Source organism: Chelonia mydas, chromosome 19, assembly GCF_015237465.2.
Source record: "Chelonia mydas isolate rCheMyd1 chromosome 19, rCheMyd1.pri.v2, whole genome shotgun sequence".
In the NCBI taxonomy this organism is placed as follows: domain Eukaryota; kingdom Metazoa; phylum Chordata; order Testudines; family Cheloniidae; genus Chelonia; species Chelonia mydas.
In genome coordinates this window covers 19,111,006-19,138,580 of record NC_051259.2, presented here as the reverse complement: position 1 = coordinate 19,138,580, position 27,575 = coordinate 19,111,006, and the positions used below count along the sequence as shown (strand labels likewise).

General features: G+C 46.1%; 1 protein-coding gene and 1 long non-coding RNA gene across 6 annotated transcripts in view; one reads left to right on the top strand and one right to left on the bottom strand.

Annotated features, from left to right (window-relative positions):
* Window positions 1–16,863, bottom strand: part of LUZP1 (leucine zipper protein 1) — a 71,758-nt gene extending 54,895 nt beyond the window's left edge. For all 4 annotated transcript variants that reach the window (XR_006286557.1, XM_043532191.1, XM_043532189.1 and 1 more), the window contains exon 1: window positions 16,729–16,863. The gene's annotated coding sequence lies outside the window, so the exon portion shown is untranslated. The remainder of the gene's footprint in view (window positions 1–16,728) is intronic.
* A 115-nt stretch (window positions 16,864–16,978) lies between these two features.
* On the top strand, window positions 16,979–23,188 carry LOC122463317. Of its 2 annotated transcripts, none has more exons than XR_006286559.1 (3): window positions 16,979–17,306; window positions 17,738–17,840; window positions 23,108–23,188. It is a non-coding gene; the product is annotated as an uncharacterized LOC122463317 (long non-coding RNA). The 2 variants fall into 2 exon arrangements; XR_006286558.1 differs by having other exon boundaries at window positions 23,105–23,188.
* The last annotated feature ends 4,387 nt before the right edge of the window (window positions 23,189–27,575 follow it).

Genomic DNA, 27,575 nt, shown 5'->3' with positions numbered 1-27,575 from the left:
CCAGGAAGTGGATCTCTTGTGTGGACTGGACCAGGCTGAGGTTGATGGTGGGATGGAAATTGTTGAAATCATGGTGGAATTCCTCAAGGGCTTCTTTTCCATGGGTCCAGATGATGAAGATGTCATCAATATAGCGCAAGTAGAGTAGGGGCGTTAGGGGACGAGAGCGGAGGAAGCGTTGTTCTAAATCAGCCATAAAAATGTTGGCATACTGTGGGGCCATGCGGGTACCCATAGCAGTGCCGCTGATCTGAAGGTATACATTGTCCCCAAATGTAAAATACCCTCTGTGACCTTTTGTTGGCCTGGCCTATGCCAGCAATATCGCCCAATACTAAGAAGGGCTCAGCGCTGGCTGGCTCATCTGTATGTGCTTAGCTTCGAGTGTAGACCCAGACAAATGGGGTACAGCACCATTTCAGCAAGCTGTGGCAGGGATTTTCTCCCAGCAGACCTTAACCATGGTTTTCCACAGTGGTGCTGAACACAGTCTGTCCTAGTCTGCACTTGCAGCTAAAATGTGTGCAGCTGAACTGAGGCCCAACAAAGTTCCCCTTGAAATCAATGGAAAGGCTCCCATTGACTGGAATGGAAGATGGGTCAGGCTGCTGGTGCTAAACCCACTGCTGACACCAGCTGTGCAGAAGCAGGCGACTGAGTCTTCATCTGAGTTTGGACTGTAAGCAACTTAGGGCAGGGCCTCACCACCATGCAAGCCTGCAGTGTTATACAAGTGCTGACTCTTCATCCTGTGTGAGCCCAATTGCATAGGAGACAACTGGAGGCTCAGTGGCTGCTACAGAAAAGCATTCACCAGAAAGCAAAGAGCACTAATAAGCAGCATTGCTTAAGGCAGCCAGCAGAGGGACATAAGGGGTTAACATTGCTGGTTCCAAAAGATTAGAAGGAAGCTGTCAGCCATTTGAAACTCTCCTGGAATTGAAGCTTTGGGTAGTTTACTTTACAGCATCCCTGCAGGACTCCACTGCACTGATACCATTGTTCAGTTGCGACAGATGAAAACGGACTATTTGATCAAATCAAGAAGGCTCCTTGCATGTCTCTGCACCAGTGGCTCTGACTTGCTGCTGTTGCATTTCAAGAAATCCTTATTCTAGAGTTTTGTTTTAAAGCAAGACCCTGTGGGTTTTAGCAAATCGATCAAGAACCTGTTGAAGCTCTTTCAGGGGGGCTCCTTGGGGTTCTGCAATAACCAACCCCAACCTTTGTCAGCCCACACCCAGCAAACTCCTGGCTGCACCACAAAAAAGGTTGGCTCAGGAGGAGCTAAAGTGACACCTGCACAGGAGACTGACAAGATGAGGCATGATAAGCAAACCAGGAAGCCCCGCCTTTCAGTTAAGCAGGAATGGCAGATACCGCACCCACTTACATGAGGCACTGACTCACAGCTGTGCAACAAACCAGCTAAATGACCCTGCGATTTCACAGGGAAGTCATTTGAATTGGGTGGACCTCAAGTATATTGTTTCAGGACAATTCATGCAGGTAAACGAAGACTGGCTTGGTAATGCACAGCAAGTAACAATGAGCCTTGACATTCACTTACATGCTCTCAGGACTCTGTCCCTTAGCTCCCAGCATCCCACACATTAATTATGTTCCTTGGACTTCCTTACGGCATCTCAACTGCTCTTATGGAAACAATGCTAGGCTCCTGAGCTGGGGCTTCTGAATATTTGAGTTGTTTGTTCACTGGCAATTGAAAGCCAACGAGACTTAGGCTATGTCTACACTAAAGACATTACAGTGGGACAGGTGTACCACTGCAGCGGTGCTGCTCTAAGGTCTCCTGTGTAGCCGCTCTATGCAGACAGGAGAGAGCTCTCCCGCCGGCATAATTAAGTCACCTCGAATGAGCAGCAGTAGATATATTGGCAGGAGAGCGTCTCCCGCTGACATCGCGCTGTCCACACCTGCGCTGCGGTTGGTGAAACTTTTGCCAGTTAGGGGAGTATTTTTTTCACACCAGACGGACAAAAGTTTCATTGACTATAGTGCTACTGTAGACAAAGCCTTCGACTCAAATGCCTAAATCACTTCTGAAGATGTGACTTAGGCTGCTAAATCACTTAGGTACTTTTGAAATTTTTACCATTAATGTTTTGCATTTAAAAACACCCTAGGAAATTAAAGATAAACAAAGAAAAAAGAAACTACACAAACATGTGACTCCTGCAGATAAAGGTAAATTCTTATAAATATCATGCTACCCCCTGTCATTTAACTGAACCATTAACACCATTAATTTGCTCCAGAATTCACCTCTTGATTCAAAACTGTGTTCCAGAATCTGATTTCATATTTTAAAAACACATTTATTGTGCTATGGAGAGAACACTGAAAGCATAAACCGAGGGTAAGCCCCTACCATGTTGTCTGCCTGAGTCTGCAGAGAGCCTGAAACAGAAGCTTTGAGAAGTGTGAACTGCTCTGTTCATCTTAATCTATGACCCATGGATTCTGTGATTCCACATCAGGGAAAGTGTGGGCCCCTTACTGAATGAGGGAGGCAACCTAGTGACAGAGGATGTGGAAAAAGCTAATGTACTCAATGCTTTTTTTGCCTCTGTCTTCGCGAACAAGGTCAGCTCCCAGACTACTGCACTGGGCAGCACAGTATGGGGAGGAGGTGACCAGCCCTCTGTGGAGAAAGAAGTGGTTCGGGACTATTTAGAAAAGCTGGATGAGCACAAGTCCATGGGGCCGGATGCACTGCATCTGAGGGTGCTAAAGGAGTTGGCGGATGTGATTGCAGAGCCATTGGCCATTATCTTTGAAAACTCATGGTGATCGGGCGAGGTCACGGATGACTGGAAAAAGGCTAATGTAGTGTCTATCTTTAAAAAAGGGAAGAAGGAGGATCCAGGGAACTACTGGCCGGTCAGCCTCACCTCAGTCCCTGGAAAAATCATGGAGCGGGTCCTCAAGTCCTCTGAAGCACTTAGAGGAGAAGAAAGTGATCAGGAACAGTCAGCATGGATTCACCAAGGGCAAGTCATGCCTGACTAACCTAATTGCCTTCTATGATGAGATAACTGGCTCTGTGGATGAGGGGAAAGCAGTGGACATGTTATTCCTTGACTTTAGCAAAGCTTTTGACATGGTCTCCCACAGTATTCTTGCCACCAAGTTAAAGAAGTATGGGCTGGATGAATGGACTATAAGGTGGATAGAAAGCTGGCTAGATCGACAGGCTCAACAGGTAGAGATCAATGACTCCATGTCTAGTTGGCAGCCGGTATCAAGCAAAGTGCCCCAAGGGTCGGTCCTGGGGCCAGTTTTGTTCAATATCTTCATTAAAGATCTGGAGGATGGCATGCATAGCACCCTCAGCAAGTCTGCAGATGACACTAAACTGGGAGGAGTGGTAGATACGCTGGAGGGTAGGGATAGGATACAGAGGGACCTAGACGAATTAGAGGATTGCGCCAAAAGAAATCTGATGAGGTTCAACAAGGACAAGTGCAGAGTCCTGCAATTAGGACGGAAGAATCCCACGCACCACTACAGACTAGGGACCAAATGGCTCGGCAGCAGTTCTGCAGAAAAGGACCTGGGGTTACAGTGGATGAGAAGCTGGATAGGAGTCAACAGTGTGCCCTTGTTGCCAAGAAAGCTAATGGCATTTTGGGCTGTATAAGTAGGAGCACTGCCAGCAGATCGAGGGACGTGATTGTTCCCCTCTAATCGACATTGGTGAGGCCTCATCTGGAGTACTGTGTCCAGTTTTCGGCCACACACTACAAGAAGGATGTGGAAAAATTGGAAAGAGTCCAGCAGAGGACAACAAAAATGATGAGGGGCCCGTAGCACATGACTTATGAGGAGAGGCTGAGGGAACTGGGATTATTTAGACTGCAGAAGAATGAGGGGGGATTTGATAGCTGCTTTCAACTACCTGAAAGGGGATTCCAAAGAGGATGGCTCTAGACTGTTCTCAGTGGTAGCAGATGACAGAACAAGGAGTAATGGTCTCAAGTTGCAGTGGGGGAGGTTTAGGTTGGATATTAGGAAAAACTTTTTCACTAGGAGGGTGGTGAAGCACTGGAATGGGTTACCTAGGAAGGTGGTGGAATCGCCTTCGAGGTTTTTAAGGTCAAGCTTGACAAAGCCCTGGATGGGATGATTGAGTTGGGAATTAGGTCCTGCTTTGAGCAGGGGGTTGGACTAGCTGACCTCCTGAGGTCCCTTCCAACCCTGATATTCTATGATTCTTTGGGGTCAGGGAGCTAGAGTCCTACTTGCATCCAGGGTGTCCCTAGCCTCTGTTTGCCAAAAGCGGGGAATGGGCGACCGGGAATGGATCACTTGATGATTACCTGTTCTGTTCAATTCCTCTGGGGCACCTGGCTTTGGCATTGGCCACTGTCGGAAAATGGGATACTGGGCTAGATGGACTTATGTTCAGGGAACAGAGGGAATGAGAAGTGCGGGTTGGGTTGCCTAAGGAACAGCATGGAGAGCCAGGGAGATGAATTGCTGTAGCTGGCTACAGGCTCGTCTTCTCCGTTGCAGGCAGACATGAGGGAAAGGAGGTTGCTTGGACAGCACTGTGGGAGAGCATAATAAAAATGCCCTTTCTCAAAGATAATTATTATTAAAAAGGATCACTGATTCATGGCCAGTCAAAGAGTATTTTCATCTCTGGGCCACAGCTGTGTGTGTCAGAAGAGGGATGGGGCAGCGCGGTAAGGGGGCAGGGAGCCGGGGGTGGAGGTTGGATAGAGGGCAGGGGAGTTGGGGGGTGGTCAGGGGTCGGGGCAGTCAGAAGACGGGGAACAGGGGGGTTGAATGGGGGCTGATACACAAGTGAGGAAGTCAAGCAGAGAGACTCATGTTGCTTCACTGGCAATTACTGATATTTGGAATCTAATCCTAAAAGAAGGACAGAATCAACAGAGCAAAGAAATGGCACTGTCCAGATTCTTATAGACCCTTCTAAGCCCTGGAGAGTGCAAACCATAAAACAGCAGCTGAGCAAGGGTCTCCCTCTAAAGTGCTTTTCCAGGCAGGGCTGGACATCACCTCTTCATTTCACTTGGCCTTTCCGTCTTGGGCTGTCTGAAGAGCATGTCACAGGAAAGAAACATTGACTTTGCTGTGCTCTGGCTGGACCAGACCATCTCCCCCACCCCTCTGCTTCTGCCCAAAGAGGGGAAAGAGTGGGAAACCCAGGCCTTTGGCCCAACTTTTCTTGGTGGTAAGAGAATGAAGTCAACCAGAACAAGTCTCCCCTACTGCCAACTCTAGGAAGCCCAAAAACACTGTCTGTGAATTTGGAGCTGTGCATTTTCGTGGATGAAGGAGGAGCAGGTAAGGCAGGGATCTCCCAAGTAAAACAGAACTGACCACATCAACATTGCCACAGTTGGGCTCCGCTCTCGCTCAGGTGTCGTTTTGTCAGTCTGGGTGTATTTAATTTATACGGTAGCCTTTCCTCCTCGGCCAGTCCTTAATCATCTGTATTGCTCTTCCTTGAGCTCCCTCTAATTAGTCTACACATTTCTGGTAATGAAGGGCTCAGAAGTGAGTGCAACACTGCAGCTGCAGACTCGCCTGAGTGGCATGGAGAAGTAATTTACCCCCTGCTCCCTGCAGGCCAAAGCTGTATACACATTTTGCAGATATTCTGCATCATGCTCATGTCTAGTTTCATGTCCACTAACTCCCTGGGTGTCTTTTAACATTCACATCAGAGACACAGTATCAATCTACCTACCTAGATACTTGTGTGGGCTTCATCACCCTAGGCTCTGAGGGTAACATTTTCAAAAGCACTGAGGTGCTTACGTCCTATATTCAAAAGGGGCTTTGATTTCAATGGGAGTTCGGCACCTACATATCTTTGAGAATTTGGCCTTAGGAGCCACTAAAGGCATTTAGGCACCTTGTCCCATTGAGAGAATCTCTTTGGAAAATGTGATGTAGGCAGGTAAGTCATATATGTGCTTTTGAAAACGTTACTCTGAATGCCCAACTCTCTCTTGTCCTTCCTGGCCATAGAGAAGCAGGTAAAGGGGTTTTGGTGGCTTTTAATGAATCCCTGAGAATGAAGTGGCTGCTGTGGGGAAGCCAAGAGGTAGGCTCTTCATTTAGCTCGGAATATGGAACGGCAAGTGATTCTTATTTCTTCTGGCAGAGTTTGCAAGTTGTACTCGAGATCTCTGTGAACACAGAGCTCACCTTCCTGTGTGTGACCCACAGAGTACTCCTGGGTGAATTCTGCGCCACTGTGCATGCACAGAATTTATGTTCCCAGAAGATTTCTTTACCTCCCCCCAGAAGAATGAATTTCTGACAGGGAAGCAAACGGAAGCCACAAGAGTGGTCATGTAACCCACCCCAGCAGTATGTTTCGAGTGCAGGGGCAGCCGGCAGAGAGGTAAATCACTATGGGGCAAGGGGCAGGACTGGGGAAGACCCAGCTGGTGCCTTGTGACAAAGTGGGGATTTTCCCTTGTTATGTCGTATGTGAGCCTTACTGTTGAACCTATATGAGTTTTATTGTTTTGCATGAATATTGTGCATGCCTCCATTTCCCTGTGTGCTGCACCAATGCCAAGGTGGTGGGAATAAGGGTGTGTGACTTTGGCTGAGACCCGCGGGGGCAGGTGAGGCTGCTCAGGCTGCCTGCATGTGAGCGAAGGACAATGCCCGTTGTAACTTGAGAACCAGGAGGGGGATGCAACCAGGTGACTCTCGGCCCAGGAATCAGGACAAAGACCGGAGGAGGAACAATGGGTGTGTCAGAGACCAGGCAGCAGAGTAACAAGTAATAGAAACACCATAGGGGAAAGGACAGGGCAGAGGGTGTTTGTACAGAATCTAGCACAATGTGTCCCCATTCTTGGTTTGTCCTTAGACACTACCAGAATAAATGTGTTATGTATTATCTCTCCATCAGCCAGTACAGAGCCCCTTCCAGTCTGTGGCACTCCCCTTCTGTAGGATTCCCAAGGTCACTGGTGGGCAGGGGAAACTCTGGCAGTGGTGCCAGGCAGCTGGGAGGACAGAGATCTCTGGAGCTAGTGTTCCAGGGTCTACTGGATAGCCCTGCATCTCTGTTAGATACACTGTTTCTAGGAAATAAATTTGCTGTCCATGTCATGAGACTTGGCATCCAAGGGTTAAGAAGACCACATCCCTCATCCTCTCCATGGGACAGCAAATCTTACCCCTCTGACAGACCCTCACAGCTTTCATCCCTTTTGGCCACCTTTGTGGTTTGTCTCCAGCAGCGCAGATCTGGCTTGAGGATTTCTCTCCTGCAATACCTGTGTTAAGGGTTGCATCCAATGAAGTGAGCTGTAGCTCACGAAAGCTTATGCTCAAATAAATTGGTTAGTCTCTAAGGTGCCACAAGTACTCCTTTTCTTTTTGTGAATACAGACTAACACGGCTGCTACTCTGAAACCTGTGTTAAGGGTATTTCCCCAGACACTGAAGATGCTTCACTCCAAGCAGAACCTTATGTTGGTACTCCCTGCCCAGTGCACAAGTTACACAAAGGGAGTATTAAGGCTGCAACTCTAAATGCATAAAACCTGAGACATTTTAAAGACAAACTTCCTACAGAAACATTAAATCTCCTATGTTGCACCCAGACTAAGGCATTCTCTGCATTTCACAGCATGAACTGTATTCCAAAATACTACGCACAAAGATGCCATGTAGCTGAGTTAACTTTGCTGTGGGGACCTTCGCATTAGGATTCCATTTCTGCTGAGTGTTTAAATTCTTGATATTAATGCTACATTAACGTTATTTAGTTTTAAAGTGGAGGACAGTTTTTCCTCCACTTTGAAACAGACATTTGCAAATGATTCACTTGACACAGGGAATGAATGATTTCTCAGTTCTGCTCCAAATACTAGTTCAGGAATCTTCTCTCTCCTCTGGTATGTTTCACTAATGTATCACATGTACCAACAAGTCCTTGAAGCAGTTTCATCATATTTTCCCTTTAAGGTAACCCATTACACACCCACATGAGGCACAGGGACCTCACAACACGAGCCAGCTGAAAGTGCTGCAATGGAATCAGATGATCAGCTCAGGCTTTCAGTCTCTGCGGTATCTTCTTGGCTTTAGAAACTGTATGGCATGTTTTTCAACACATCCAGACAAGGAAGCCACTTACTACTTCTCGGTTTTAGGATTCAGACTGTATGCATGAAAACAATTTACACCATTAAGAGTTAATGTGAAAACAAAGCAGGACAGGTCCAGTTGCAGCCTGTCATGAACATGCAGCACTGCAGCAAAATCTGTTATTCAGAATTCTAAGATGTTCTGCTGAATGCAGCATAACATGACAGAGCTGAAAAAAATGCTAAAACAGAGAGTTACCCTCTGATGAGCCCTTGATAGGTATCGTTAAGCAAATTTTAGTCAATTTGAATTGTCCAGATTATGTAACATAAAATTATTTTTAAAGTGAAACATTTAATTTAAAAAAAAAAAAAAAAAAGAAATTTTGTTGATCTCTCTGCTCAACGGTGTATCCTACCTGCATTTAGACTTCTCTCACCTAGTTAGGTAGGGAGATGCCTTTTTAACTAGACTCTCAGACTTTAGATGATCACAATGGTCCCTTCTGACCTTTTAGTCTGACCTCCTGCACAGTACAGGCCACTGAACCTCACCCACCCACTGGTGTGATAGACCCAGAACCTCTGTGTGAGTTACTGAAGTACTCAAATTATGATTTAAAGACTTTAAATTACAGAGAATCCAATCCACCATTGACTTTAGTTCAAACCAGTAAGAGACCCATGCTGCAGAGGAAGGCAACCCCCGCCCCGCACAGTGTCTCTACCAATGTAACCTGGGGAAAAATTCCTTCCCAACCTCAAATAAGGCAATGAGTTATACCCTGAGCATGTGGGCAAGACTCAGCAGCCAGACACCTGGGAAAGAATTCACTGTAGTAACTCAGAGCCCTCCCCATCTAGTGTCCCATCACCAGCCGTTGGAAATATTTGCTACTAGCAGTCACAGCTGGGCCACATGCCATGATAGGAAATATCATACCATCCCCTCTACTAGCTGAGAACCTAATACTTAATAATTCTTTAGAACCCATTGTAAAAGAAGAAGTTACACAAGAAAACACAGAACCAACTGAGCAAACTGCCTAGGTGGCAGGAGTCTCAGTACTGAATACTACAGTAAAGTTGAGAAGGCCCTGTCATTCGAACCATCCCTTATAGGTGCTCATTCCTTGCTCAGAAATATTCCTTATTCACTAAAAGTTTTGGGCCCACCCCTAAAGCAGTTTTTAGGAAGAATGAACAAAATCTGTCCAGCCATTTCTGAACTAAGTGATCATGACAAAACCCAAAACAATTAATAACTTTTCCAATTTAAAAAAAAAAGTTTCACTTTTGTTCACATAACACAAAAAAGGGTTGAAATTTAAAACTTCAAACATAGTGTGTGGATAGTCCTCAATGAAGGCCTGTTGACAGGTAAGTTTGATACTGAGTGAGGTTCTCCTGCTTGTGTTAGGCAAGGGATCAGCCTAGCCCTAGAAGGCCATACTGGTTCCTTCTGGCCTTTAAAAAAATCTATTGCTCTGAAAACAATTGGCGAAGTAAGTTCACAGTTACAGCTGTTTGGATGCATGTGTTGGTATACGGATGATTGATTAAACAGACTAAAGCCCAAACTGTCCCCATCATGGCTGGAAGGGGCAAAAACACCACACATTACCCGTGGTCCCGAGAGGCATGAAAGAGTGGGAGATGTAAGCCCTGCAGCATTGCTCTCTCTTCCCTTGCCCACAGGGGATTGGGATCTACATGCAGAGAGCTGGGCAAGGCTGGGTGCTTCTGCCCCACAGGGTTGGCAGTTGTGCAAAAGCAGAACTGTGCTTGGCACATGCATCAATCTATGCTGGCAAGAATGATACTGTGCTGTTCGAAGTCACAAGGAAAGCAACATGGTGGCACAGACAAGTAAGCCAACATGTATGGGCAGATAGTAATGCTGCCATGGTCTATGTTGGCAGATGCCAATTTTCCAAAGTTCAGCTGAATCATAAAAATTCTGTTCTCTTCCACAGGGATTTAAGTGATCAGTTTTTGTGCCAACCCTTCACAAATCTGGAGGCATGAGCTAGTGACCGGGAACTGGGAACTCTTGAATTCTAACCCTGGCTCTCACACAGACTCTTTCTGTGGCCTTGGATAAGTCATTTTACCTGCCTCAGTCTTCCCAGCTACAAAATGTGGCTAATGATACTTAGGTGCCTCAGGGCAATTGTGAGAATTTACTGGTTAATATTGGTACAGCTTTTTGAGGTGGACAAGTGGAGCGTATAAGTGGTCAAAGCTAGTAAATGAATCCAAACCCCAGTGCTGCTCCCAGATTGATTTGGCACAAACTGACCACGTGCATTTATTCTCTCTCTCTCTCCCTTTTCAATTTAGTTTTGTGGTTTTTTCCCCTTTATTTAACAATATGCAAACAGCTATGTTAATGCAACATTATAGTAAACAGCTTTAGTATAGAAAAGTCAGCGAACACAAAGGATATGCTTTTCAGAACAACAGAAAACTTGCCCAAATAGCAGAGACTGTCTAAAGCTGTAACAACATAAGTAGTAAATTGAAATACTGCAACTGGGCAATGAAACCAAGTTTACAAACTTAGGGCCATATTCTCAGATAATGTAAATCACCTCTGCTCCATTGAAATCGAGAGAAATATGCCACTTTACACCAGCTGTGAACCTGTCTAGCATATCTTATATGAACACACACCTATTGATGGATATTTTGTTACATTTGACAGGTCAATACTTTGGCAGCCTTGCCCTGGCCTTCTTAACCCAATAAATATCTGATCCAAGTTCTGTCCTAGGATGGTTCTTTGTACAATAACATAATGAACTTCAGAGACTGAGTACAACCTGGAGAGTTATCCCAATGCTCTAGTGCATGGAACTAGCGGTCCTCATATGCTCATCCTGCAGTGAGTACAACTGAAACGTGTCACTCTTGTCTACAGATTGGTTGATGTGCTGATTTTAGTATTATACCCAACTACCAAAGATAAATGTTCTAATCAAATGATACTATTTTCATCCCATTATTATAATAATACTTTGCTGCTTTCTAGCAGCTCCTTCCATCTGAGAATCGAAGTGCTTTGCAAACATTAGTTAAAGCAGCTTCACAATGTTTGAGACAGGCAAGTTAGCTCCATTTTACAGATAGGAAATGGATTCCCTGTCTACATTGGGGTGTGTCTGCATCAGTGCAAACCTCTAGTGCAGATGAGCAAAGCTGCCATTTGCATCAGTGAATCTTACTCTACTTCCATCCTTTATGGCAATGAAACCTGGGTGACCTACTGACAGTACCTCTAGAGTCTGGAGAGGTATCACTAACGATGCCTCCAGAAGATCTTTCGCATCAAGTGGCAAGATCACCGCACTAATGCCAGCATCCTCACTTAAGCAATGTCACCATCACTGAAGCAATGATCCTCATGCACGAACTCTGCTGGGCTGGACATTATGTGCGGATGCCAGACTCTCCCCAAAACAAGTCCTCTACTCTCAGCTCACCCGTGGTCAGAGATCTTGTGGTGGTCAGAGGAAATGCTACAAAGAGACACAAAGCGCGTCTCAAGAAAACTGCGGTGGACACCACAAGCTGGGAGGAGCAAGCCACCAACTGAACTCAATAGCGCCACATCCTCCATCAGGCAGTGGCCCGCTTCAAGAAGAAGCGCCTTGCCCTCAAAGCTGAAAAGGGGGGGGGGAAGGGAAAAGAACTTTCTCCCAGCAGGCAGCTGACCCACCAGGAAATGTCTCCACTTACTGTGGGTGGAGGTGTGGTTCCAGGACTGGACTCCTAAGTCATCTCAGGACCCATATGTAAATCTGCGGTAGAGATCATCATTGAATCGAGGGATCGCCGATGATTACAGCCCTACCAAATTCACGGCCATGAAAAGATGTGTCACAAACTGTGAAATCTGGTGTCCCCCCGTGAATATGGTCTTTTGTGTGCTTTTACCCTATACTATACAGGTTTCACGGGGAGACCAGCGTTTCTCAAATTGGGGGTCCTGACCCAAAAGGGAGTTGCGGGGGGGGCGGGGGGAGGGTGTCACAAGGTTATGGGGGGGGGAGGGTCAAGGTATTGCCACCCTTACTTCTGCGCTGCCTTCAGAGCTGGGTGACCGGAGGACGACAGCTGTTGGCTGGATGCCCAACTCTGAAGGCAGCGCCCCGCCAGCAGCAGCGCCGAATAAGGGTGGCAATCCCGTACCCTGCCATCCTGACTTCTGCGCTGCTGCAGGAGGGGGCCCTGCCTTCAGAGCTGGATTCCCGGCCAGCAGCCGCCGCTCTGCAGCCGCCCAGCTCTGAAGGCAGCGCCGCTGCCAGCAGCAGTAAGGGTAGCCGTACTGCAACCTGCCCTACAGTAACCTTGCAGCCACCCCCCCATAACTCTTTTTTGGGTCAGGACCCCTAAAACAACACACTGAAACTTCAGATTTAAACAGCTGAAATGATGAAATTTAGGATGTTTAAAATCCTCTGACAGTGAAATTGACCAAAATGGACCATGAATTTGGTAGGGCCCTACTGATGAGGACGACCTCCAAGCAGGGCTAAGGAAAAGCCGGACAAATTGTGGTTTATAGCAGTTTATCTGGTCTACAGTAGCTGAAATCTCAGTGTAAAAAAGGCCAAAGACACAGAGAGGTTAAGGCCAAAATTGTGAAATTTGGGTGGCTAAAGTTAGGCACTTAAGTTCATATTTAGTCGCTTAAATAAGCGGCCTGATTTTCAAAGGTGCCGAGTACCACAAATGCCCTTGACCTTCGTAGGAGCTGCCGGTGCTCAGCACTTTTAGGAATCAGGCCACTTATTTAGCCGCCTAACTTTAGCCAGGTTTCAGAGTAACAGCCGTGTTAGTCTGTATTCGCAAAAAGAAAAGGAGGACTTGTGGCACCTTAGAGACTAACCAATTTATTTGAGCATAAGCTTTCGTGAGCTACAGCTCACTTCATCGGATGCATACTGTGGACTATGCATCCGATGAAGTGAGCTGTAGCTCACGAAAGCTTATGCTCAAATAAATTGGTTAGTCTCTAAGGTGCCACAAATACTCCTTTTCTTTCTATAAACACTGGTATTTCTTTTCAAACATTTTCCCCAATTTTAATTAACAAATTTGCACTATCAGGAAATTTTCAAAGGTGAACCCTCCATTGCTACTTATTATTTATTTAAAATGCATCCATCGTAGAAGTATTCAGAAATAAAACTGTTAATGATAACTTGAGGGTGTTAATGAAGCAATAAACATGCCCTGGCCTAAATGAGCTATGAAGGTGGAAGGGCTTCTCAGTCCAGGAAATAGCTATTACGGAGTGAACAAGGAACCCCGTGCTTTGTGGTTTCCACCTGCCACCTCTGTGTATGATTTATTGCTAGGAATCCTTGCACTCAGAACTTCTACCAGATGCTCCCCAAAATACATCAACCCTAGTTTTCTAAATCTTTCTTCTTCTGACTCTTCCTTATCTCTTCTGGAAGGCTTAGCCTGCCTACCCCTCATTCTCTCTAAGAACAGTTATTAATACCTAAGTAAGGATGACAGAGTGGGGAAGAGGTCAGACATTAATACAGTCATCTTTATTGTGGGCATACCTACAGAGAATTCTGACAGCAATGGCCTGTCTCTAGGGCCCTACCAAATTCATGGTCCATTTTGGTCAATTTCACGGTCACAGGATTTTAAAAAATTGTAAATCTCATGATTTTAGCTATTTAAATCTGAAAGTGCTATTTTAGGGGTTCTGACCCAAAAAAGAGTTGGGGGGGAGTCGCAAGGTTACTGTAGGGGGGCTTGCGGTACGGCTACCCTTAATTCTGCACCGCGGCTGCTGGCGGCGCTGCCTTCAGGACTGTGGAGCCGGAGAGTGGCGGCTGCAGCCTGGGAGTCCAGCTCTGAAGGCAGAGCCACTGCCAGCACCAGCACAGAAGTCAGGATGGCCTGGCATGGCATTGCCACCCTGACTTCTGCACTGCTGCCTGCCGAGCTGGGCCCTCAGTCAGCAGCCACCACTCCCCAGCTGCCCAGCTCGGAAGGCAGCAGCGCAGAAGTAAGGCTAGCAGATTTCACAGTTCATGACACATTTTTCATGGCTGTGAATTTGGCAGGGCCCTATCTATCTCACAACGGAGACACTTAGATTATCCATACACAGATTATGTAAATTCATATGCTTTCAGTGGCTGAGGACCATTTTTAACCAAAGTGTGGTCATTTGCATATTGTACAAGTACTGATAAATGCTGTAACCCTTTCCTCATCCCAGATGATCAAAGCAAAGGTGTATAACTTCAAAACAAACATATAGGTATGGCTCAGAAACGTACGTCTTCCCTGGGCTCTGGTGGCCTGATGCAACTCCAGTGCTATAGAATAGTTCAGAACTAAATGTGTCATTTTAAGCATCTTCAACTGTTCGCTAGATGTTCATGTACATCCACACACATCAAAGTGATGTTTAAAAACTCGTATTATCTATGTACATTTCAATTATTAATTTTTTCAGTGGTTTGGTAAGCAAGGAGAAATTAACTACTCCTGACATTTACAGATTAAAATCTAATCCTTCCAAGCCTAGTTCTAATGTATTTATTGGTTGATCTGGGTCTCCTTAAACTGGCTTAACTGGTTTAGATGTTTGAGATTTGGCATAAGAAAAATGCAAGTTTGCAATTAAAGTGTCTTACCATTGTGGAGAAATATCCCCTCTGCAAGGGCTCCACAAACATTAAAACACAAATACCAGCAATCACCACTTGGAAACGATAAATGCAGCACCTCAGGAAGAATTATAAATGGGAACAGAAAAAGAAGGAAGAAATGTGATCAGTGTTCCAATATTAAAATCACAGTCTTCCCACAAGATTTTAGGATGGGGGAAAGTAAGGCAAAGCCCTCAAGTATTTTCAAAGTAAGCCTCAACTCTGGAAAATCAGAAAAGCTGAAATAAAAATAAAATATAAACCTGAAACTGGTCTTATTAAAGGTGGTATTATTCAGGTATTACTAAGCGAACGACGAGTGTGCGGGGGAATTCAGATGAATACAGAGCTATTGGAAAAGGTAATATTAAGTGGGGATAATAATAAAACAACGGGAAAATTTATTTACAGGGTGCCCATGCCTGGGTCTCAGGGCACCTAATAAAACTAGAATAGAACAACAACAAAAACCAGAGAGACAACATAATCCGACACATTACAAGGCATTGTAATTGGGCATTACAAGGACAGAATGCCTGTTAATGAATTTCATGTTATATTAAACTTTGTTGGTTACAAAAAGGTTTAATGAATTCTACAGAAATTGCTGAAAGTCTTGAAAACCAGACACGGGCCAGTTCCAGAATACCTCTAAAACAGGGCTATGCTGAGATCTCCTAGGACAACGTGCACATATGTTTCTGATGCCTATACTGTACTAAACACATTTGCTCTGAAGTAACAGAGCTGCCCCTCGGCTAACAAACTGCTGCTAACCAAGTGAGAAAATGCTCTGAGTATTTAAGGAAAGCAGAAGCCATTGGCGGACTCCTGCAAACAACAGCCTGGATCAGTCAAAGATCATGGTGGGTGAAACAACTCCAAGCTTGATCAGGAAGCCTCTGTTCACTATTTGCCGTTTACGTCTGCATGGTCAGGAAAATGGTTTCGTTTTAGAAACTTGGAAAATTCCTCGGAGTAAACCGAGCAAAAACCGATCTGCCCTGGAGAAGGTTCTGATCAAAATAATTATGTCTGACGCAGAAGAATTCTCTACTTGTTCCCGCATTTAACCATTCAACCAGCGCACTGGAGATTTTTCCATTAAAAATTGTGAACGTTCCGCTTAAACCACCCTCCTCCTTTTTCATGCTTTGTGTGTATAAAAAGATCTTCTACACTTTCCACAGCATGCAGCCGATGAAGTGAGCTGTAGCTCACCAAAGCTTATGCTCAAATAAATTGGTTAGTCTCTAAGGTGCCACAAGTCCTCCTTTCCTTTTTTCCTCCTCAGTAAAAGACCCAACAGCGGGAGACCATTTTCCATTCACACCGCGAGTTAACTCGACCTCCATGGAACCCCCCAGTGCGAGGACTTTTGCGCAAACCGCAGGGACTTTGTTTGGCCCCTGTGCGTGCTCCGGAGTCTATTGCAAACACCAAACGAAAGGGCGCTGGGATTTCTGAGTCAACATTACCGCAGCCCCGTCTCCCCGGCCAAGGAAACGGCGCTAGGAGAGCTCGCCTGCCAGCTGCTGCGCCTGGCGCGGGGACCCGCCGGGCTCACGCTCCCTGCGGGGCTGCAGCTGTCCCCGGCCCCGCACGGAAACGCCGCGGCCCCCGGCCCGGCCGCATGTGGGCGGCTGGCGGGCGGGCTCGGAGCGCGGGGCTCGGCGGGGAGCTGCGCCCAGAAGTTCCAGCCCCGACTCCGGAGGAGTCTCCCGAACAAAGCAACCGCCGGGGGGCCCCGCCGCCCCGCGCCCTTCGCGCCGGCTCCCCCTGCCCCGCCAGGGCTGCCGCTGGCCCCGCGAACAAAGCCAGCGCCTCCCGCGCCCCGCCCCGGGCCGGGCCGGGCTCCCCCGGGACCCGGCCCGCTCCCCGCGGCTCCCCGCAGACCCCGAGCCCGCGTCCCGCCGGGAACTTGCCCGAGTCCCGGGCACGGAGCCTCCTGCCAGGCAGCCGGGTCCCGCCTCTCGCCGCCTGGGGCTCCGCGGCGGCAGCAGCCCGCTGGCTCCGGGCTCGGGCTCGGGCTCCTGACAATGAGAGGCGGGGACCAGCCCGGGCTGGCGGCCTGACGTCAGGGGAGCCGCGGGGCGGGGGGCGCTGGCTTCCCGGGCGGGCCCGGAGCGGGGGCGGGCGGGCCCGGAGCGGGGCGCCGCGGCTGGTCCTGCTGCGGGGCTTTGCCGGGGCGGGGAGCGGGGCGCCGCCCGAGCGAGCCGGGGGCAGCCCGCCGGAATTGCCCGCGAGTCTCCGGGCTTTAAAGATCAGTCTTGAATTACGGGGCAGGTCACGCGGGGACACCGCCAGGAATAGGTCCGGCCAAAGCTGAGAACCCGGCCCTTGGCCAGCGAGAGCCGCGGGCTGCTGGGGCCGGTAACCAGCCCCTGCCGCCCGGCCGGGCCCCAGGACTGCCCCGGGGAGTTGTGTAGGGAGGCAGAGCCTGGTCTGGGCATGAGCCTTTCCTTGGCCTGGGGAACCCTGCTGGACTTGCGCCCGGTTCGAGGTGGTTAAAATAATGTCTCTCCACAGTCCCTGCCCCAGGCACAGGCCCCGAGCTGCCCTGCAGTCACTGGGATTTTCCCTCTAAGAAGTTGCCTATTTAATTTTCTTTCAGGGTGCACATAGCGTGCCCTGCCGCGTTCCCTACACACTGCAAGCACTCACTGGGAGAACAAACGTGGTTTGCAAGATGGTATTCTCTTGTGGTCAGCAAATTCTTCCACAGTAGAGACTTACCAGGGAAATAAACAGCACCAGTAATAATAATAATAAACCAAATAAACCCCAAGACACAGTGTTAAGAGCTATGACGGTCGGAAAGCATGTCAGGGAATGCCAGAACTGAGGACGCCTGTATCACGGTAACTCTGCCCTCTTGTGCATTTGCACAGTGACAGTATTTAATTACATAATCTTATACTATTATTTCCGCAGAACCTCTGCCTCATTCTGTGCACTGACTGAGCGGCGTGTGTGGAAGATGGAGAAATACTTAGATAATGAGACAGAAGCTGTGGGGATCTTCACATTATTTTTGGTAGGCAAACTTAATTGTGATCGTTCCTACCATTCAATTTCTTCTCTTTGTAACCTCAACATTTTCTAACTTTTTTTCCACATATTTCTGCCCCTTAAACTTTTTGAGGTGTAGAATTTTATACATGTGCTTGTGGTGACATAAATGAAAACAACTGTGACAAACAATGCTAACATCTTGGTTATTTTCAAGTTTTTCCCTTAACGAGCCTATGTACAATATTTTGTTAGCGCTACCTCTAATAGTTAGAACTTCTTCAAACTCCTAAGTTAGCAAAAGATTTTATTTGTAACATTATAGAAAATTAAATCTGTACCTTTGTGAGGAGAGAATATCCAGACAGTATAGATTTCATTTTCTGTAAAATTGCAACTAAATCAGCCCAGCAGTTGAAGGTTTGAAAGAGTTAAAATATCTCTTTTTTTAAAATTTTCCATAGCTCTAAAAGACTAGTGCATGGGTTAGTTATAAAAATAAATGAAAAACAACTCTTATTAGTATTAGCAAACACAACGTTTGTTTTTATCAGGGAGCTGATTGCTAAAACATTTCTCAGAAGCTGACATGACACTTTTCAAGGAACAGGGTGAGGAGAAGGAATGGGACTGCTAGGGGGGCTTGAAAACCCTGAAGCAGGAGTGGGTCTACAGCTGTTGCACACCCAGGCTCAAGCTGAAGAGTGCTCATGTGCAGCTAGCAATAACAAACCTAGGCCAGGAAGAGGCACTCTCAACGGTCCCAGGAGAGCAGTTATAGGACCAGATTCTCTGATGCATTGTTTGTGCTGATGTAACAGGAAAGGGGCAGGGAATCAGGAAGCAAGTTGTACCACCCTGATTCTCTGCTTGGCCTTAGGTGCAGGTTGGAGTAGGCAGCATGGGCCTGCTCTAACCTGAACCAGTTGACTGTGGTCCACAAGGGACCTTTTGCCAGCTGAGGATTGCCAAAGTATGTCCTGCTCTAGCCACTCCCTCTATTCACTTGGTATCCCTAGCTAGGGATTTGCTGTTGGTCTCTGCTCCCTTTGTTCCACCTGCACCATGCAAAGGGAGAGCACTCAAAACTGAAAGAACTCAAATGTGAAATTGCAGAACTATTATTTATGGTTTGTAACCTGTCCTTTAAATCAGCTTCTGTACCCAATGACTGGAAGATAGCTAATGTAACACCAATATTTATCGGTCTGTAATAGCCAGGATCACCTCTAAAGCCCTTTTTAAAGTCTAACGTCAGTACCGGGCAAATTAGTTGAAACAATAGTAAAGAATAAAATTGTCAGACACATAGAAGAACATAAATTGTTGGGCAAAAGTCAACATGGTTTCTGTAAAGGGAGATCATGTCTTACTAATCTATTAGATAACACCATGTCCCTACTCTGACTTCATAGAATATCAGGGTTGGAAGGGACCTCAGGAGGTCAAGTAGTCCAACCCCCTGCTCAAAGCAGGGCCAATCCCCAATTTTTGCCCCAGACCCCTAAATGGCCCCCTCAAGGATTGAACTCACAACCCTGGGTTTAGCAGGCCAATGCTCAAACCACTGAGCTAGAGTTCTTTGAAGGGGTCAACAACCACGTGGACAAGGGAGATCCAGTGGACATAGTGTACTTAGATTTCCAGAAAGCCTTTGACAAAGTCCCTCACCAAAGGCTCTTACGTAAATTAAGTTGTCATGAGGTAATAGGATGACCAGATGTCCCGATTTTATAGGGACAGTCCCAATTTTTGGGTCTTTTTCTTGTATAGGCTCCTATTACCCCCCCACTCCCTGTCCCGATTTTTTACACTTGCTGTCTGGTCACCCTATGGCAGGGGTTCTCAAACTGGGGTTTGGGACCCCTCGGGGTCACAAGGTTATTACATGGGGGGTCGCCAGCTGTCAGCCTCCACCCCAAACCCCGCTTTACCTCCAGCATTTATAATGGTGTTAAATATATAAAAAGTGTTTTTAATTTATAAGGGGGGGGGGGTCGCACTCAGAGGCATGCTATGTGAAAGAGGTCAACAGTACAAAAGTTTGAGAACCACTGCGTTATGGGATAAGAGGGAAGATCCTTTCATGGATTGAGAACTGGTTAAAAAACAGGGAACAAAGCGCAGGAATAAATGGTAAATTTTCAGAATGGAGAGGGGTAACTAGTGGTGTTCCCCAAGGGTCCTAGGACCAATCCTATTCAACTTGTTCATAAATGATCTGGAGAAAGGGGTAAACAGTGAGGAGGCAAAGTTTGCAGATGATACTAAACTGCTCAAGATAGTTAAGACCAAAGCAGACTGTGAAGAGCTTCAAAAAGATCTCACAAAACTAAGTGATTGGGCAACAAAATGGCAAATTAAATTTAATGTGGATAAATGTAAAGTAATGCACATTGGAAAAAATAACCCCAACTATACATACAATATGATGGGGGCTCATTTAGCTACAACTAATCAGGAGAAAGATCTTGGAGTCATCGTGGATAGTTCTCTGAAGAAGTCCACGCAGTGTGTAGCGGCAGTCAAAAAAGCGAACAGGATGTTAGGAATCATTAAAAAAGGGATAGAGAATAAGACGGAGAATATCTTATTGCCCTTATATAAATCCATGGTACCCCCAGATCTTGAATACTGCGTACAGATGTGGTCTCCTCATCTCAAAAAAGAATATACAGGCATTAGAAAAGGTTTCAGGAAAGGGTAACTAAATGATTAGGGGTTTGGAACAGGTCCCATATGAGGAGAGATTTAAGAGGCTAGGACTTTTTCAGCTTGAAAGGAGGAGACTAAGGGGGGTATGACAGAGGTATATAGAATCATGAGTGGTGTGGAGAAAGTGGATAAGAAAAAGTTATTTACTTGTTCCCATAATATAAGAACTAGGGGCCACCAAATGAAATTAATGAGCCGCAGGTTTAAAACAAATAAAAGGAAGTGTTTGTAATTGTATTATATGAAAGGATAAACAACACTTCCCCTATTCACTTCTCCATATCATTTATTATGTTATAGACCTGTATGATACCCCCCCTTAGTCGTTTCTTTTTAAAATGAATAATCGCAGTTTTTTAAACTTCTCCTCATATGGAAGTTGTTCTATACCACCAGTCATTTATGTTTCCCTTCTCTGTACCTGGTCCAATTCTTATATATCTTTTTTTCCTAATGGTTCCTAACATTCTGTTCGCTTTTTTGTCTGCTGCTGCACATTGAGCGGTGTTTTCAGAGAGCTACCCACAATGACGCCAGGATTTCTTTCTTAAATGGTAACAGCTAATTGAGACCCCATCGTTTTGGATGTATAGCTGGAATTAGGTTTTCCACTGTGTATTACTTTACACTTATCAATGCTAACCTTCATTTGTCATTTTGTTACTCAGTTTTGTGAGATCCCTTTGAAACTCTTTGCACTCAGTTTTGGATTTAACTATCTTGAGTAATTTAGTATCATCTGCAAACTTTGCTACCTCACTGTTTACTCCTTTTTCCAGACCATTCATGAATATGTTGAACAGCACAGGCCCCAGTACAGATTCTTGGGAGATTCTGCTATTTACCACTTTCCATTGTGAAAACGGGCCATTTATTCCTTCATTTTGTTTCCCAGCTTTTAAGCAGTTACTGATTCATGAGAGGACTTTTGCTCTTATTACATGACTAGTTTGTTTATTTTATTTTATTTGAATTTGTACTATAGTGCAATACATTAAAAAGTACCCATCCAACACTCTGGGGCTCTGGGCAATCTTTTAAAAAGACACGAATTAATAAACACACCCATCAATTACCCCACATCAAATACAAAGAAATAACAAGCAACAAAATAAATTTAAGAATTTAGCTTCCCCACGCAATCCGAACCAGAGTCCCACACCAACACTACCTAGCCCTCAAGGTTAACAAACTTGAGCTTTTATGGACCATGGGGAAGGGAATTCCAAGGGCCCAGGTCCCTGGTGGAGAGGTCCTGCCAGTTGCCCCCTCTTATCCTAATGGGACTCCAGCTCAGGCACCTCCATTGACTGCAGGTGTGGCAGTGTGTCATGATAGGCAGCTCCCAGGCCACTGAGTTCATTTTAGATTTCTTAAAATCAAACCAGAAACCAACAGGCAGCCAGTTCAATATACACCTGTAAAGAGACGTTGCTAGCAGGTGAGCAACGGATTCTGAACACTGCAGTTTCTGGAAGAATTTGAGAGGTAGCCCCATGCAGAGAGCAGGTCAGTGTCTGAGGCCATGGCTACACTATCCTACTTATGTTACACTGGCATAAGTGGTCGTGTGCACAGTGCTATGTCATGGGAGAGCTTCACCTGCTGCTCGTTGGGGGTGGTTTAATTATGTTGATGGGAGAGCTCTACTGCAGAGAGCGGGCTACATGAGAGATCTGACAGAGGCTCAGCAGCAGCGGTAAGCTCTAGTGTAGATGTAGCCTGAGATTCAAGTGATAAAGGCAGGTGTTGCCTCCTCGCTGTCTTACATGGAAAATGATCAACTTGGTTGTAGCTGCTCCTTGACCTAGAGGCAGCAGAGAGGCTAACCAGATGCCCAGACTGCAAACCAAATCACCCCAAGGAGGCACACACCCTCCATTACAGAAATTATCTCTGCTTGCCCCAGCCCACCAATCTCATCTCAGTCTTATCTGGATCAACTCTCAGCTTGTTTGGAAGAGCTCATGTGCCTCAGGGGTTTGGAGTAGAGAGTTGAACCTTGTCAGCAGGTAGTACCAGGGCCTGAAAGGTGCATTCTACTCTCCCTGTGAAAATCCTGTCCAGGCTTGGCCAAGTTGTGCATCACAGGAAGCTTAAAGTTAAGCATGTTCCTGAGAGTTTTATTATTCTATCAAAATTTCAAACCGTTGCCATGATGCATTGCACGTGAACTCAACTTCAGTCATTTCCAGCCTGCCAGTGGGAAATGCACTCAGCAGCCATGTAGACAGGGTTTTCTTGGAGACAACAGATCCTACTGAATCAGTATCAAGTGGAAAGGGCTGGCTGACTTTCTAATGGCTTTAGTCTGCTGCAGAAAAAAACCCTAGTCACTTTTCTTTTACATTGAACTTGTGCTGGAGATGTGTGTGCTCAGATAGGCATTGGGGAATAGTGGCAGGGTGATTGACTAATAAAGGTGAACCATAGAGAGATTCAACCTTTGACAGGAATGGGTGAGTCCCTTAGAAATTAGTACCTGGTTGTCAGTCACTCCATCCTGAAGCTCAGTCACTCCCAGCCCTTGTCTATATACAAAAGTCACAGCAGTATCTTTCCTTTTTTTTCCAGCAGAAACTGCCTTGGACCCAGACACAAATTGTTCTATATGGATTTATTTCATCACTTTAAATAATTAAACTACTTTGGAATCAACTTCACTATTTTGGTGAGAGTTATATTGGTGGAAGATCCACGTGAATGCATCCCCTTTGCAATATAACCTCACTGATTCAGTCGGTCCCCCCCCCTTCTATTCCACACTGCATCTGCTCACATTTGAAGTGACCTGTCTGGTTTCATATGTGCTCTCCAGTGCTCTGGGGTAATCTGAACTGGATGGTCCCTCTCTGTTGAAATCACGTTCCCTGCCATCACAGGGTCTTGGGTATTGGTGGCACCTCAACCCCTCCCATTCTATGCCCAAGGCACACAACTGTTTAGTCTTCTGAGGACTGAAATGCTTTCGTTTAACTGAAGTCACTTTCAGTGTAGGGTATTTGGTGGAAATTAATGACCTTCAGGATATCAAATAGATGATCTAACGGTCCCTTCTGGCCTCAAACACTATGGATCTGTGACATGCTACTGGTATGCACTTAAGAGCATCTCTCTGTGACTGGAACTCATTGCAAGTGCACAGATTTTGAGGCCATCACCACAACCGTGCCCTGGACTTCCTTTCCCGCTGGGCAGAGAAGCACATCCAGTCTCCCCTCTCCAATAGATTCCAGAATGCCCAGATTTAGCGGAGGCTGTTGGAGCCAATGAGGGAGATACTCCCAGGATTAGTCCCAGTGCCAGAGCAGAACCAAGGAGTTGCAGCAGAACTATACAAGTACAAAGGGCAGCAATAGGGTTTCTAGCAACTTGCACGCTACATGTGTATACTGTGAGGAGCTCAGTGGCATTTTTGCCCAAGTGCCCACCACTGGACCCTAGTTTATGTTGAATAATCTGGCCTTGGGCACAAGGAGGCAGAGGCGCAGATGGCTGAGACAAGCGGGAGTCTCAGGAAGAGCATTCCCTGAACAGCCAAGGCCTCCTTGGCATGCTTGAGACTCAGCAGGAGACCCAGCTGGAGGTGACTCTAGAGAGCAGGTGAGGGGATCTCACCTGGAATGTGCTTAGTGCAGTATTACAACACTGTCCAGCTAATGTCGACTATAGAGGCTTTCGGAAAACTTTTGGAGTGTCCTCCGCCGTGCCTGCTTGCAGTCTGGCAGATGTAGCTACAGATTTGTATTTCTGTCCCATAGGGAATCGGTCTTGGCCCTACGCTATCTAATATTTTTATCAGTGATTGGGAAGTAAACATAAAACTATCACTGATAAAGTTTGTAGATGGCACAGTAATTGGTTGCAAGTGGTAAATAATGAAGCGGATAGGTCATTGATACAGAGCGATCTGGATCTTTTGGTAAGCTGAGCACAAGCAAACAATTTTCTTTTAATACAGCCAAATGTAAATGTCTACATCTAGGAACAAAGAATGTGGCCATACTTACAGGATGGGAGACTCTATCCTGGAAAACTGCCTGAAAAAGATGTGGGAGCCGTGGTGGATAATCAGCTGAACATGAGCCCCCAGTGTGACACTGTGGTCAAAAGGGTTAATGTGATCCTGGGATGTATAAACAGGGGAATCTTCAGAAGGAGGAGAGAAGTTATTTTACATCTGTATTTGGCACTGGTGAGACAGCTGCAGGAATACTGTGTCCAGTTCTTGTGCGCACAATTAAAGATGATGTTGATAAATCAGAGAGCGCTCAGAGAAAAGCCATGAGAATGATTAAAGGAGAGACTCAAGGAGCTCAATCTATATAGCTTAACAAAGAGGAGGCTGAGGGGTGACTTTATTACAGTTTGTAAGTACCTACATGAGGAACAAATATGTGATAATTGGGTCCTCAATCTAGCAGACAAAGGTCTAACAAAATATGATGACTGAAAGTTGAAGCTAGAAAAATTCAAACTGAACATAAGGTGCACATTTTTAACAGCAAAGATTATTACATAAGAACAGCCATACTGGGTCAGACCAAAGGTCCATCTAGCCCAGTATCCTGTCTGCCGGCAGTGGCCAATGCCAGATGCTCCAGAGGGAATGAACAGAACAGGTATATCATCAAGTGATCACTCCCTGTTGCCCATTTCCCAGCTTCTGGCAAACAGAGGCTAGGGACACCATCCCTGCCCATCCGGCTAATAGCATTGATGGACCTATCCTCCATGAACTTATCTAGTTCTTTTTGACCCATTATAACAATTTACAAAGGGCCTTGGTGGATTCTCTGTCACCAGCTGGGTGTGGGACTCTCTACATGCTGATGGCTGAGTGATCACAGTGCCTGGAGGGGTTTTGCTGCTTTGTCACTGGCATAGCTTTGTCTGAGACAGCCCCAGGCTGGAGAGTTAAGGGACACAGCAGTCCCACAGTTCCAGATTGTGCCCCTGGGGATTCCGTCACAGTGACAGTGAAGAGTCACACATGGCTCTCACAGAAATGGGTGACCTGGGCAACAAAATGGCAGATGAAAGTCAATGTTGATGAAGGCAAAGTAATTGCACATTGGACAACATAATTCCTAATTCATACATACAAAATGATGGGGTCTAAATTAGCTGTTACCACTCAAGAAAGAGCTCTTGGAGTCATTGTGGACAGTTCTCTGAAAACATCCACTCAATGTGCAATGGAAAGCTATGAAAATGTTAGGAACCATTTGGAAAGGGATAGATGGTAAGACAGAAGATATCATAATGTCACTGTACAAATCCATGGTACTCCCACATCTTGAATACTACGTGCACTTCTGGTTGCCCCATCTCAAAATATTAGAATTGGAAAAGGTACAGGGAAGGGCAACAAAAATGATGAGGGAGATGGAACAAGTTCCGTATGAGCAGAGATTAGAAAGACGGAGACTGCTTCAGCTTGGAAAAGAGACGAGTGAGGGGGATAGGAGAGAGGTCTATAAAATCATGACTGCGGGGAGAGAAAGTGAAGATGGAAATGTTATTTACCGCTTCACGTAACCACAAGAACTAGGGGTCACCTAATGAAATTAATAAACAGTAGCTTTAAAACAAACATAAGGTAGTACTTCTTTCACACAATGCACAGTCAATCTGTGGGAACTTGTTGCCAGGGGATATTGTTGAAGACCAAAGTATAACTGGGTTAAAAAAAGAATTAGATAAATTCATGGAGGATAGGTCCAAGATGGCCTGGGATGCCACTGTATGTTCTGGGTGTCCTAAACCCTCTCACTGTCAGAAGCTGGGACTGGATGACAGGATGGATCACTGATGATTACCTGTTCTGATCATTCCCTCTGAAGCACCTGGCATTAGGCCACTGTCAGAAGATCCATCTGGGCTAGATGGATCATTGGTCTGACCCAATATCGGGCTGTTCTTATGCTATAATTCAGGAGTACCCTCATCTCTGGAACATTTTTCTCCAGCTTCCCAAAATGGACGTCATTACCATATTCTCTGAATAGCTCATCATTCATCCTCAGAACAGTCCTGTAGCACAGAGCTTTTATCCCCATTTGACAGATGGGGAACTGAGGCACAGTGAGACTAAGTGACTTATCCCAGGTCATAGAGAGAGTCTGTGGCAGAGCAGGAAAAGAATCTGGGTGAATGGGCAACATGATTGCAAATAAAAATATAATGTCATAGAGTCATAGCATCTCAGAGTTTCAGGCCAGCATGGACCACTAGATCATCCAGTCTGACCCTGTACATTGAAGGCTGCCACCACTCAGCACCCGACAACAAACACAGCAATGGAAATGAAAGCAAATTAAATTAGACCCACAGGAGACTACTCTACTATTATGTGCCACAGCAGAGAACAGGAGGGACTGAGGTGCACCAGTCCCCGAGGCCTCTGCAATGGCAGGGAAATGATTAAGTGAGATATACCTAGATAATCCCACCAAGTGACCTGCACCCACACACTGCAGGGGAAGGCGAAAGAACCCCAGAGACACTGCCAACTTGACCTGTGAAAAAATCATTCCTGACCCCACATATGGTGATCTGTTAGACCCTGAACTTGTGAGTAAGAACCAGTCAGCCAAGCACCTGAGAGAGAGAATGCTTGGTGTCCCCTCAGAGCCCTGGCCCACCTCACCCCAGCGTGTCCCATCTCCAGCCATGACCATCCCTGATACTTCCGTGGAAGGGGATAAAATATACCTCCCAGAATACATTGGGAAGAAAAATTCCCTTCCTGACCCCTGCCGGTGGCTGGCTGAAACCCTGAAGCATGAGCTTTAGGAACATAAGACACGAACTTGAAGTGAGCCCCTGGGCTATTGAGCCCTGCTTACTACCATCATAAGCAACCCTGTCATACAATTGCACTCATACATTTGTCCTGCTGGCTCTTAAAGCTAATTTAGTTGTTTCCTCCCACAACTCCTGTTTGGAGGCTGTTTGAGAACATCACTCTTCTGAGGGTTAGAAACCTTCTAATTTCCATCCTGCTACTGTTCATTGCCAGTTTATATCCATTTGTTCTTGT